Source organism: Nyctereutes procyonoides, unplaced genomic scaffold (genome assembly GCF_905146905.1).
Source record: "Nyctereutes procyonoides isolate TBG_1078 unplaced genomic scaffold, NYPRO_anot_genome, whole genome shotgun sequence".
In the NCBI taxonomy this organism is placed as follows: domain Eukaryota; kingdom Metazoa; phylum Chordata; class Mammalia; order Carnivora; family Canidae; genus Nyctereutes; species Nyctereutes procyonoides.
In genome coordinates this window covers 22,836,238-22,850,293 of record NW_026575135.1, presented here as the reverse complement: position 1 = coordinate 22,850,293, position 14,056 = coordinate 22,836,238, and the positions used below count along the sequence as shown (strand labels likewise).

Below are 14,056 nucleotides of genomic sequence, written 5' to 3'. Positions count from 1 at the left end.
TGAAATTGCAAAGGGTTCTTGGCATATCGTTTGCGTATCTTCACTTATTTCCTTATAGTTAGTTGTTAGGTGCTTTATGACTTGATCTTTTTCTTGCCCTCTTCAGAGCGTGCACTTTGGTGTAATGCATGTTATATCCCTGAGGACTACTGGCCTCCTCACATGCTGGCTATTCAAATTAGTCTGAGGATGAGGCTGCGGCAGGCAAAAGTGGGTTACGTTACAGTTCTGCCTGCTGCTGGGGATGGAGGACCAATAACCTCAGAATACAGCGCACAGGAACAGCTGGGCCAGCAGAGCACTCTGTGAAGGCTCATCTGGACACTCCGCAGTGGGGTACTGCCAAGGTGAGCGCCCTAACGCGCGGGTCGCCCGCCCGGAGGCCCTCACGCTGCAGCAGGGTCTGGCGACGGAGGGAAAGGCTCCGGCCAAGGCCGCCTGGATGAGTCATTCTCACCTCCCCAGGCAGGTGCGGGGGGCAGGACGCGTCGCCTTGGCTGCCAGGAGCCAGGAGCCGGGAGCCGGGAGCCGGGAGCCGGGAGCCGGGAGCCGGGAGCCGCCGCCGCGGAGCCCCTTCCCGGGACGCCTCCTCTGGGCCAGCACTGACCTTGCCGCTGGCAGCCCGACTGCCGAGAAGACCCGGCGCCGCAGAGCCGGACACTGGTCGACGGTGCCCACTGGCACCCGGACCCACAGGTGTCGGAGCCTGCCGCCGCCCTCCTGCGCTGCCTCAGCGCCTCCTCCCCACGCGAGGTCGCCAGCAGAGCGCCGAGGGCCGCGGCACGAGGCTCAGGAGCACTGGGCGGGGCGCGCGCCCACCGGCCCGCGGAGGTCTTCTCGCGCGGGCGCACGCGCCGCAGCCGCGCGGGGCGGGGGGTGGGGCGGGTGGGTGTGCTTGGGGCGCGCGCGCCGCCGCCGCCGCCGCCGCCGCCGCCGCCTCAGCCTGCTGCTCCGCCTGCGCCTCCTGCTCCCGGCGCTCGGCCCCAGCACGCCGGCTCCCGAGCGGCCATGGGCGGCGCGGGGTCCGCAGTGTAGAGTCCGCCCGTCCCGGACCCGCGTCCCGCACCCTGACGGTCCCGGTAAGCGGGGGCGGGGGCGGCGGGGACTCGGCAGGCACCCTAAGGGACGAGTCTGCGGGCCGCGGACAGCCCTTTGGGGACTGTGAGGTGTTGTGTGGGAGCAGCCCCTAAGGGAGTCCCTGTGTAAGTGGATAAACCCCGAGTGTCCCTGCCTCTGCCGCTGGGAGAGTCCCGGAGGCGGTTCGGGGAGCCGCCCCCATGGAAGACCCCTGTGTGAAGGGGGACTCCAGGGCTCTCTCTGAGGAGCAGCGTGAGGCACTGTCCCCGCAGAGAGACCGTCCGTAGAACTCCCGGAGGCCAAGGGTAGTCTCTGGTGTTGTCTCAGTGGAAGACCATTTGAGAACATAGGGGAGCCTCGGGAGCCTGCGCGGTGGAGCGGGACCGCACAGAGGACTCCTGTGTGAAGGAATACCTTAGGCTGAGCGCTAGAACTGCCGGAAGGAATGAATCTCTGACTGGAAGGAGAGGAGGCTGCTACGGGATCTAGGCCAGGAGTAACTTCCCCATATGCACCAAAGGACTTTGGCCTTGCCTTGACTTTTCTAGGGGTCAGTGTGCCCGAAGTTGTGTCCCTCCAAGGTGGTTGAAGGGCTGGGGCCCTGCGGGGCTGCTGCCTTTGTCCGTTCCTCCCCGCAGCCCCGTTAGAAATTTATTCTCCGTGGTAGCCCAGATTGGCTCCAGGCTGGAATTTGTGGAGGCAGGAACTTCTCTTAGAGCAAAGGGCATAGGGGAAGGGAGGACCACTGAGGCCTCTGAAGCAAAGATGGGAGACTTGAGGCCCTGGGCTCGACTGTCCATAAGCAAGCAGTTAAGATGAGGTGGAATAGTTGATCCTGGCTGGCCCTGGAAGAGAAAGCCCTTTGAAGGGAGGAAAAAGGATATTTAGGATTATTGAGCACCTATGTGCCAAGTACCATGCCAGGGATGGTAACATCTCATATAAACGTTACAAAAACATCATGAGATTATCTCCTTTTAAACATTAAGCGCTTTAAACTCAGGTTTAGCAATTTGTCCAAGGTCACAAAGCTTGGAATCATGAAATCTGCTTTTTTAAAGCTTATTTAGGAAAAAGTATCAAGGACAGGCAGAAGCAAGAATGTATATTTGTTAAGTTGCTTTAAGATACCAAGTGTAGGGATGCCTGGGTGGCTCAGCGGTTGAGCATCTGCCTTCAGCTCAGGGCGTGCTAGGTCCTGGGTTTGAGTTCCATATCCGGCTCCCTGTGGGGAGCCTGCTTCTCCATCTGCCTGTTTCTCTGCCTCTTTGTGTGTCTCTCATGAATAAATAAATAAAATCTTAAAGAAAACAGATACCAAGTGTAGGGCTTTGCAGTAGTATATGGTTAGTAAATGAGATGAGTAAATAAGTGAATCTGGACAGCTTAATTGGGGATGAGACTGCTGCAGGAAGTGATTTCCACCTAAACCCCAGATTTTAGGGTGTGGCTTCCTTCACTGGCAGCCCAACTGTAACCATGCCTCTGGGTTTCTCCGACTTAATTGGGTCTGGGAGAGGCCTCTGGGTGTGGTCTTTGATAGGACTTGCTCTGGGGAACTAGAACCCTTCAGAGGCTGGTGTTCTAAGACCACTGTCTCAGTTTCCAGAATCCTTGAGGGAGCAGAGGGAGAGACAGGGTAACTTTTAGAAAGTGTGATTCAGTGCCTTTATGGCCATCTAACTACTGCACCACAAACACTGTTTCACAGATAACACGCAGGACACTTTCCAAAAAATGCCTCTGCATGATGAGGAGGCAGAACAGGTGCAGAGCCAAGGAAGACTTTTTGGAAGCGCATTGTCTGAGGAGGGCAAAGGGTCTGCACCTGATACAGTGATGCACTCTCATCTCACCCCCTTGGCTGTGGTAGTGCTTTAATTCCACCTGAATTCCAAGGGTGCAAATTTGGGACCAATGAGATATTCTGGTTTCTTGTCCAAAAAATGGAGTGGTGAAGGAAGTAAGCAGTGTAATTCACCAGAGAACCATTCTGAGTTTTCCTGTTCCCCTTTCTGTCCTTCCACAAAGCCAAACCTAGTGACATCCTCCTTTAATAGAAGTGGCTTCCTTGGGCTCCTAGGGTTATTTAGGAAAGATCAGGTTTGTGAGAAAACAAAACAACCTGATTTACCAATTGTTAGCTTTTCTATTTAACTCAATGACTGCCTGAAGCATGGGTGTGGCCCCTCATGCACAGCTCCATCAGTGGAGTAAATTCTGACAAAGGTTTATATTAGTTAATCACCTCCCCATTACAGAGTTATTAATCCCCTTTCAGTTCAGACCCCTTTCATCCGCTTAACACACCAAAATAAATAGGGATATGGAGATATATAGATATATCCATATTTTTTAAAGAAAATCAGAAGAAGCAAGCCTGCAAATATCGTCTTACTCCAGAATACATCATTGGGTTTTTTTCTAGATGGTCTTTTCATTGAGGTCTTTTGGTGTCACACCCTCCTCATGTCCCTAGAAAAATTGCTTGATGGCTTTAGGTACTCCCCAAATACTGGACCTTCAATCATCTCCTTGATGTCCAAGTTTGGGTAAACATAAAGATTACAAAAATCCTAGGAATACCATCTAACTCCCCTAATCACAACATAAGTCAAATCATTCCAGAATGGATGTGAGGGATGTCACAAAGTTGCCTTAATTTACTAAAAAAACAAAAACAAAAAACAAAAAATTTTCCTCCAAAGGAAAATAAAAAGGGAGAGAATTTCACTTGCATGTACACAGATAAATCTGGGGTTAACTTACAGATTTTTTAACCTTTAATTTTCCACATCTTCTGATCACATCCTTAAAGTTTTCTTTCTCTATATTTTCCGTATTTTTGACAGTGCTTCCTTTTCCTCAAAAATGAATAGTAAGTCTTTCTCCAGCCCATTTCCCACACTCCCTTTATTTTTTCCAGTAAACCTGTTCCTAAGTGGATCATATTTATGCAAATAGTTTCCTTTCTCTTTACAGAATCTATTATCTTCTAGTCTCACCTGCTTTTCTCCATCAGTACTCTTGATTTCTGCTATCTTCATTTCCCAAATTGATTTATTCACTTCTGATGGGAATATCATCATCCACTCCACCCCTCAATCTTAATGACCAAGTTCTGACAGGAATTGCTTACCAGCTTTGGACCAAGAAACCAAGACCATCAATTTGTAGCTGGAGACATGATTATTTTTTCCATTATAGCATCCCTCTCCATCCTCTCCTTCCAGCAATCCCCTCAGAGACTCACAGATACTTATTAAGTGCTATTTGCCAGGCACTATGCTAGATAAATATGATTGTTGCTTGCCCTTGAGGAGTTCACATAGAATCAGTCTGCATTTCTCTAATTATTAGAGTAAGAAAACTAAGGGGAAATTATAGTTTTACTGAGTATAGGAATCAATGTAGACTATGCTTTTTCCTAGGCATCACTGAAATGCAGCTGCTGTTCTGTGCCTCGTCTGGCAGCTCCATTGTTAACTCCCTGCCATTGCCCTGCCAAAATTACTTGTTCCCATATGCTTTGAGTGAACTGGCCATACTCTTAGCTTCTTAGGATAATAATGATAGTAACTTATATTTGGATAACATGTTGTAGTTAAAGCCCTTTTACATACATTATTTCTATTTGTTTTTGAGGCATGTTTCCTCTTACTAGAGTCTTCTCACTAAAACAACAGCGTGTGGGCTGCCTGGATCACTTTCTCTATTTTTTTTTTTTAAGTCTCTTAATCAAGTTTATGGGTCTCCCAGAGGGAAAGCCCCAGTGATTCACTACAGTCACCACCTACCAGCTCTCAGACTATGGAGAGGAGTTTCTTGTTGGCTCCAGAGGCCAAGCAATGTGCTCACTGGTCAGCCCTGGTACTTATCAGGGCTATCCTACTACCTGGCCTCAGAAAATTCAGTTCTCTGTGTTTTTTTCCTCCTGAAATCCCAACACATATTCCCTTCTAAATAAGTATTGTCAGCTTACTGTCTCAAACCAGTTTTTTGGGCTGATTCATAACATGAAGGCAGTTTTCCTTGCCTATTTCTATCCAGCAACCAGCTGGCTTCATACCATCTAAGCTATGATGGAGTCCCCGTATAGCAATCCATGCCTTGGCATGTGCTCTTACCTCTTCCTGGAATGCCTTTTTTTTTTTCCTAAGCCATTCGGGTAACTCCCACTCATATTTCAAAATTTAGCTCAAGCAACACCTTTTTTAAAAATCCTACACTCATGCCCCCTACACATGCATGTACACTGCATTCTTACAGGCTGAGATTCCATTTGTTCATTCTACCAAGTTATTAAGTGCCTGAATTGTGCCTGACACATAGTAGGCTGCACTCAGCATATATTTGTAGAATCAGTAAACAAGTAAAGATAATTAAGGTGTAATAAGTTCATTAAATGAGTTGAATCTCTGCTTCAGAAGCCCACAGCAGAGAACAGGGAGTGCCTCTCCATCTTGCTGAAAAGCTCTGCTTGCTAAATGCAGTCATACCAGCCAATCACTGATAGTGTGCTATTTCTTAACTGTTGTTCTGCTTCTGTGGGAAACCAGCACTGTAGCTCTTCATGAAGACTCATCCCAAGCCTCCAGAGGCTGAGGATCATGCCATAATTTTGTTCTCATGTATATTAGAGCTTTGTTGGCTTTCAGTAAATATTAACAACAGGACCTCTGTCATGTCTTATTCTCTTGAGCAGAGTGGAGAAAGATAGTTTTAGTCTTTAGCTCTTCTGCTGCTGGGAAACCCCAAAAGAGCCCTGTGCAGTTGGGGGATGACTCTCTCTGTACTAACTGAAGCCAGTACTACTGTGCTGGATAAATAGGGAGAATGGAGAAAGACAGGGAGGTACTAGGTAGACCCCTTCAAGGTCTGCAGACATGAAAACTAAAATTAATCTGTAAGCTACTGCTAGGCCACAGAATGGCTGACTATGAACAGGGATCCCAGAGCAGTGTCATGAGACACTGTATTCCTAAATCAAAACTTTTTATTGGCTTTTGTTTAAAGTCTTGAGATTGATGTTGATGTCTATAGTGAGCTTAGAGGCTGTGCTATAGATTTTGCCTTTCTTAGACCCTGGTTCTGTGGTTTTCCATATCCTTGTGGCTAATTACCTTCTATGTTAAGTACGTGTCTTTCCTCAAGGTTCTCAATCTTTTAGGTAACATGCCTCCTGGAACCAGTTGTCCACAACCTTGAAATTTTTCACCCTCGTGTGCAGATGTTGCTCATACTAAATTTCTCCAACTCAAACCCAGGAGGGAGAAGATACATTTTCAAGCTTCCTACACATGGTCATAGGGCAGTAGCCCTCCTGTGGGCCAGGCCACAGTGCCACAGGATACAGCATAAATGCAGGGGACCATTGACCTTGGTAATATTATCTCTTACTGTGTTTTTACAAACTAGCTAAATTCCAAAATTCTGTAGCTCTCCCCTGTGGTCAAAGAAATCACCTATAACTACCATGATTACCTGTTCTCATCCCTGCTAGCTCCAAACTACCATTCAGGGTCCACCTTTAGGGAAGCAGAGTAGATGTGATGAAATGAGCTGGTGACTTCGTAGGTTTTAGAAGTGAGCTCTGAAGATTTACTTTCATTGGTCTCTCTGGCCAACTTTGAGGAAGAGAAAGGGTACTGATACCATGATCTCAAACTTTTTATGTTGTCCAGTCATCTCTACAACATTCATTCAACAAAGATTTTTATTTTTTTTTAAGATTTATTTATTCATTCATTCAGAGAGAGAGAAGAGAGAGGCAGAGACACAGGCGGAGGGAGAAGCAGGCTCCATGCAGGGAGCCTGATGTGGGACTCCATCCTGGGTCTCCAGGATCACACCCCAGGCTGCAGGCGGTGCTACCGGGGCTGCCCTCAACAAAGATTTTCAGAACCCATGCTCTGTGGAAGACAGTGGGAATCATCTAAATTTTTCTCTCTCTTCATATCACTGAAGATCTGAGATTCCTTTTTCTAACTGCTCAGCCCTTGTGCCTCTACTCAAAGGTTTTTTTCTTTGCCTTGTTCCCACCTAGGAAAGCCTTCATAACCTCCAGACAATCACTTTTAGATGTTCTTTTTCAAACAGTTGCCAGTCCTATACGAAGAATCAGGTGAAAGAAATAAAATTCATCCATATTGGTAAAGAAGTAGTAAAACTTTTACTATTTGCAGACGACCTGATACTATATATAGAAAACCCTGAAATTCCTCCAAAACAACTAGAACTGATAAATGAATTCAGTAAATTTCAGGATACAAAATAAAATGTTTTTTTTTTAAGATTTTATTTATTCATTCATGAAAGACACACAGAGAGAGAAGCAGAGACACAGGCAGAGAGAGAAGCAGGCTCCACGCAGGGAGCCCGACGTGGGACCCGATCCCAGGACTCCAGGACCACTCCACTTTGACCCTGGGCCGAAGACAGGCGCCAAACCGCCGAGCCATCCAGGGATCCCCTTAATAAAATGTTTTAAAAAAGAGTCAGATCGGGACGCCTGAGTGGCTCTGTGGTTGGGCGTCTGCCTTTGGCTCAGGGCATGATCCTGGTCCTGGGATCGAGTTCTTGCAAGGAGCCTGCTTCTCCCCCCGCCTATGTATCTGCGTCTCTCTCATGAATAATAAAATCTTAAAAAAAAAAAAAGAATCAGATGAATGCAAGTAAAGTAAATGTACTTTACATTTAGCATGCCAAACAAGGAGACTCCTGCCTTGTTAGCAGGGCTGCTCCCCAGGCTTCTCACAGTTACACATTTTTTAAGATTTTATATTTAGGGCAGCCTGGGTGGCTCAGCAGTTTAGCGCCGCCTTCAGCCTAGGGCGTGATCCTGGAGACCAGGGATCGAGTCCCACGTCGGGCTCCCTGCATGGAGCCTGTTTCTCCCCTCTGCCTGTGTCTCTGCCTCTCTCTCTCTCTCACTCTGTCTCTCATGAATAAATAAAATCTTTTAAAAAGATCTTATTTTTAAGTACTCTCTACACTCCAGATGGAGCTCAAACTCACAATCCCAAGATCAAGATTCACATGCTCCAGCAACAGAGCCAGCCAGGTGCCTCTCAAGTACAAATCTTTATAGAGAGCTAGGGAAGAGGTTCCCTAGCTGCCTTCCCCTTCCTTATTTTTCTACCAGCTCCTATTAGGGAGCAACCCTTCCCCCTCTTACTCCCACCACTCTGCCCTTATAAATATTCTGTGTTCTAAGCATGTGCTCTAGAGAATGGGTGTGTCTTGCAAATACATACTCCAAGCTGCCCACATATATCTTACTGCCTGACAAATACATCTAGACAGACTTCTCTTACCCAAAGAAAGATTTTGGTTTTATCTTGTTTTCATTTCCTCCAAGATCATATAGCCAAACAGCCTGTTCTACCTTCTTGTCCCTCTGTTATTCATCACCACCTGCTCCTGCCCACCCCCCCCACCCCCCCGCCAAGGTTTTTTCAAAGCCTTTCTTAGATACCACAAATTCTCTGGCAATCAAATCATCCTTGAGACAAAGTCTTTTTATCCTTCTTTTCAGCCTGTTAGGACGACAGAAAACCCAATTCTACCCACCAGCCAAAGAAGTAATCATTAGTGATCATTTATTGGGATCTTTACAACTTGATTTCTTTTTAACTCACTCAGGGCTTCCTCAGCACAGGAAAGGCCAGGTTTTTCTCACCAGGCATTTGATTTACCCATCACTAATCACTACCACTTGTTTCTCCAGAAATTAGAACTGATTTTGTAATTTCTCAAACACCCAGGTGCACATCATGGCTATTTCAGCACACTTGCTTTTAATCAAGGTGTCATACAGGTTTGATCCTCTCCATTAAGCACTAAGAGTTTTAACCTCATTCTTTGAAGCCTACTGCTATTGTGTTCTCACAATTTACTCTCAAAATCAAAGCTATGTCGATTCACAATGACTTGGGGTCTTGTTTGTATTTTGATGGTTTCTTTTCGATGATTCTGCTCTACATTTTCTGCCCTTATAAGCATAAAGTGGCCAAGAAAACTGAATCATCTTAGGAAAAAGCAGTAGCAGTACTCCAGGATCCTGTGGTCAGGAATGGAAAGTGGTTTTTAATTTGTTTTTATGTTTGTTTGTTTTGCTGGTGGATGTCATCTTCATTGAAATTCCTTTAAAGATCAACTCCCCAAACCACTGCAATGACATCATTAACAACTAAGATAGCTTAATAGTGATTCTTGTTCTCCTTACAGATAATAATGGGTTGCAGCAGGACTACAATGTATTGGGAGATGCCTGTGGTTAATTTGCTGATAAACTATTAATGACTCAGTTCACTTACAGAGTAACCTTCCTCTTTGGCCTTTGTTGAGAACTTTTATTATGTTATCTGAAAAAAAGCCAATAAGAACTAAATGCATACCATTGATTTTCCTTCAATGAACCCATTCTTGAAAAAGTGAATTTTGTATGGTTACTCTCAGTCTCCAAATAAGCATTTCATAACTTTTTCTTTCAACCCATACTTTCTTGCTGATTAACTTAAATGTCTTACAACTACTCCCTAAAACTTATAACACAGCTTCTGGGAAGGGGCTGCCCCAGACTATTTAGAAAGCTAGTACTTTTGTATCTCCCCAGCAGCCAAGAGGACACTGTCAAGCTCTGCTGTTTTGAGTCTGTGCTAAAAAAAAAAAAAAAAAAAAAAAAAAAAATTACTTTATTTGCTTTACAGATAAAATATGTATTATAACTTATATGCTTTTTCAATCCACTATGTCTCCTTTCCTCATGGAATTCAGATATATATCCTCCACTTGCAGGATCAAACTAATGAGGATCATTGCTATGATCTTTGCAATCCTATTGGATTAAATCATTTTTTTCTCTCTTTATGGTATGAGTATTTCACAGGGTATTTAATAATTCTATTGACGTTTTTTCCACCTTTTTATCATTGTAAACAAATTGCTACAATAATCTTTTACATTTGTGCACAGGTCAAAGAGGATCAGCCTCTCATATAGAGTAGGGTCTTCTTCAAAGGTACATTAATAGCTGTCCATCTCTGTTAGAACTGTAGGCTCTCTTTTTAAATATTTATTTATTTATTATTTATGATAGACATAGAGAGAGAGAGGCAGAGACACAGGAGGTGGGAGAAGCAGGCTCCATGCCAGGAGCCCGACGCGGGACTCGATCCCGGGACTCCAGGGACTCCAGGATCGTGCCCTGGGCCAAAGGCAAGCGCCAAACCGCTGAGGCTCTCTTTTTATTAAAGTTTAACTCCAATATAGTTAACGTGTTTTATTAGTTTCAGGTGTACAATATAGTGATTCAACACTTCCATATATAACCTAGTGCTCATCACAAGTTCACTCCTTAATCTCCATTACCTATTTCACCCATCCCCCCACCTCTCCTCTCCTCTTTTAGAACCACAAACTCTTAAGCCTGAGAATTCTGTTCTTTTTTTTAAAGATTTTATTTTATTTATTCATGAGAGACACAGAGCGAGCAAGACGCAGAGGGAGAAGCAGGCTCCATGCAGGGAACCTGTCATGGGACTCGATCTCGTGTCTCCAGGATCACGCCCTGGGCTGCAGGCAGGGCTGAACCGCTGTGCCACCGGGGCTGCCCGAGAATTCTATTCTTGCACCACAGTAGTCAAGGGGAAAGCTTACCTTATACTCCACAATGTTGTCCTTGCCTCTTAGTAGTAACCATCCTTAAATCAAAACACAAAAGGTGGGGGATCGCTGGGTGGCTCGGCGGTTTGGCGCCTGCCTTTGGCCCAGGGCGTGATCCTGAAGTCCCGGGATCAAGTCCCGGGATCGAGTCCGTGTCGGGCTCTCGGCATGGAGCCTGCTTCTTTCTCTCCCTCTCCCATAAATAATAAATAAATAAATCTTTTAAAAAAACACAAAAAGTGTAGTTCTCTAATCAAAAATGTAAAATTATTAAGGCTATATTTTTCAAATTGCAGGTCCAGACACATTGGGAAGTCATGAAATTATTTGAGGGCATCACTATCAGGATTGTTTTAATGAAATAGGATAGAGTAGAAAATATCAGGGAGCATCACATGTAGTAAAAGTAGGATTGGTTCACAAAACTTTGGGTTCAGTTCTAGATCTATGAACATGTTTATAACTATGTGTATACAGGGTCACATCATAAACTGTATTTCTTACTATGAGTTAGTCAAAAATTTTGAAAAACATACCATGAAAGTTTTCTGAGGAAATCTTGTAGCCTTGGAAATAATAATTGATCATGAAGGTCCGCAGTGTGTGTCAGTTTTACATTCTCCCTCTTGGTGTGGTATTGTTATGCCTGTTCCTCTTGTTTTAAGTGGGAGACTTGCTTTCCCCTCTAATCATAGAGCACAGCTGGTGTCTTGAGGCATGTGGGCAGTTTCTGGAGACTATAGACCCAACCTTTTCAGGAATCCTTTGGATCCTTTGGGGTGCCTGGGTGGTTGAGTCAGTTCAGTGTCTACCTTCAGCTCAGGTCTTGAGCTTGGGGTCCTGGGATCGAGCCCCGCATTGGACTTCCTGCTCAGGAGAGAGTCTGCTTCTCCTCCCTCTGCCTCTCCTCACACCACCCCCTGCTCATTCTCTCTCTCTCTCAAATAAATAAAAAAAAAATATTTTTAAAAATCCTCTGGATCCACAGCTTCAGCAAAAACTCTAATATACACCATACTCTCCTCTCTACTCTTAAGCCCACCCCCATCAAGCTGGATATCCTCATTAGATCACATGAAATTCTTTTTAATTTATTTTTTAAAAGACTTTATTTATTTATTTTTATTTATTTATTTATTTATTTATTTATTTATTTATTTATTTATTTATTTAAAGACTTTATTTATTTGACAGAGACAGAGCAAGCAGAGCAGCAGTGGGAAAGGGAGAAACAGACTCCCCACTGAGCAGGGAGCCCGAATCTCTACTCTCCAGGCTTGATCCCAGGACCCAGGGACCACGACCTGAGCCTAAGAGCTGAGCCTAAGGCAGATGCTCAACCACTGAGCCACCTGTGTGCCTCACTCCTCTTTTTATTTTTTTTTTATTTAAATTCAATTTAGTTAACATACAGTATACTATTAGTTTCAGGGGTAGAATTTAGTGACTCAGCAGTTGCATGTAAAACCAATGCTCATTACATTAACCACCCTCCTTAATGCCCATCACCCAGTTACCCCATTATCCCACCCACCTCCTTTCATCAACCCTGTTTGTTTCCTACAGTTATAAGTCTCTTAAGGTTTGCCTCCTCCTCTGTTTTCATCTGATTTTATTTTTCCTTCCCTCTCCCTATGTTCATCTGTTGTTTCTTAAATTCCACATATGAGTGAAATCATGCGGTATTTGTCTTTCTCTGACTTATTTCACTTAGCATAATACCCTGTAGTTCTATCCATGTCATTGCAAATGACAAGATTTCATTCTTTTGATGGCTGAGTAATAATCCATTGTATATATATTCTACATCTTCTTTATCTCCTTTATCCATTCACCTGTTGATGAATATCTGGGCTCTTTCCATATTTTGGCTATTGTGGTCATGGCTGCTATAAACATCGGGGTGCAAGAGTCAGCCACCTAACCAACTGAGCCATCTAAGCTCCCCCAAAAAAGGATTTTTTTAATCACAATTTATTAATTGTCCACTGGGGGGTGCCTCAGTGGCTCAGTTGGTTAAGTCAGCTCTTGATTTCAGCTCAGATCATGATCTCAGGGTCATGAGATCAAACCCCCCACCGGTCAGTCTCCATGCTCAGCAGGGAGTCTGCTTGAGATTCTCTCTCACCCCCGCCCTCTGCCACCCCCATGCTCACACTTGTTCACTCACATTCATTCTCTTTCTCTCTCTTACATAAATCTCCTTTAAAAAACTGTCCCCGGGGCATGAACACCTTAAGATGAACACAGTTTCCTGAATTTAATTAATAAATTTTTCCTCAGTCTTCTTTGCCACTGTCCTGTATAAAAGATAGTTACTTATTCAAAGTAAATGTTCCTGGGGCACCTGGCTGACTCAGTGGAATTTGCAACTCTTGATCTTGAGGTATGGGTTTGAGCCCCACATTGGGTGTAGAGTTTACTGAAAATCTTTAAAAAAAAAAATTCCTTAGTCGTGTACTTTAATTTTAAAAACATACTTTACAAATAGGGAGAGGGGATACTTCCTTTCTTATCAGTTTATAAATTAAAAAATATGGATTATGTTTCTTTGGTATCAATTGATGGCAAGGCAGTTCCAGGCAGGGTGGAAATTTGCACCACTATGATGCATGTGATACTTGTTTCTGGAAAGAAGATACAGTTGTCATCAGATATTATGTATATTAAGACTTTATTTGGTGACTACTGGGTGGCTCAGTGGTTTAGCGCCTGCCTTCTTCGGTCCAGGGCATGATCCTGGGGTCCCAGGATCAAGTCCCACATTGGGCTCCCTGCATGGAGCCTGTTTCTCCCTCTGCTTGTGTCTCTGCCTCGTCTCTCTATCATAAATAAATAAAATCTTAAAAAAGACTATTTAAAATATCAAAAAAGTTTCTCCACAATTAATTAGGAAATGTTTATCTTTTTAAGTTTAATGTTTTTAGTAATTTCTACACCCAGTGTAGGACTCAAATTCATGACTGTAAGACCAAGAGTCTTGTGTTCTTCTGACTGTGCCAGCCAGACACCCCGGGAAATGTTTATTGTTATTCTTTTCTATACACATTGCTAGGCAGTGGAGACAGGTACTAATCAGGGTAAAAACAATCTAATAGAGGAAACTGACAGTGATCAGATAAGCGTCCTACTGAATATGTAATGACAAAGATAAGTGCTCTAGTGAAGATCATAGTGCTGTGAGTACTCTAATCTGAACTTCCATGAGGACATGATATGTGAGCTCTGACAAATAAATAGGCACTAATGGAGGGAAGGAATGTTCTAGGGTCCCAAAAATACAGGAATCATGGCAAAGAAAGATTGAAAGAAA

At 44.2% G+C, this 14,056-nt stretch overlaps 1 protein-coding gene across 1 annotated transcript in view; it reads left to right on the top strand.

The window, feature by feature from the left end:
• Positions 1–936: 936 nt before the first annotated feature.
• Positions 937–14,056, top strand: part of PHF24 (PHD finger protein 24) — a 28,871-nt gene continuing 15,751 nt past the window's right edge. The window contains exon 1 of the mRNA XM_055301563.1: positions 937–1,079. The gene's annotated coding sequence lies outside the window, so the exon portion shown is untranslated. The remainder of the gene's footprint in view (positions 1,080–14,056) is intronic.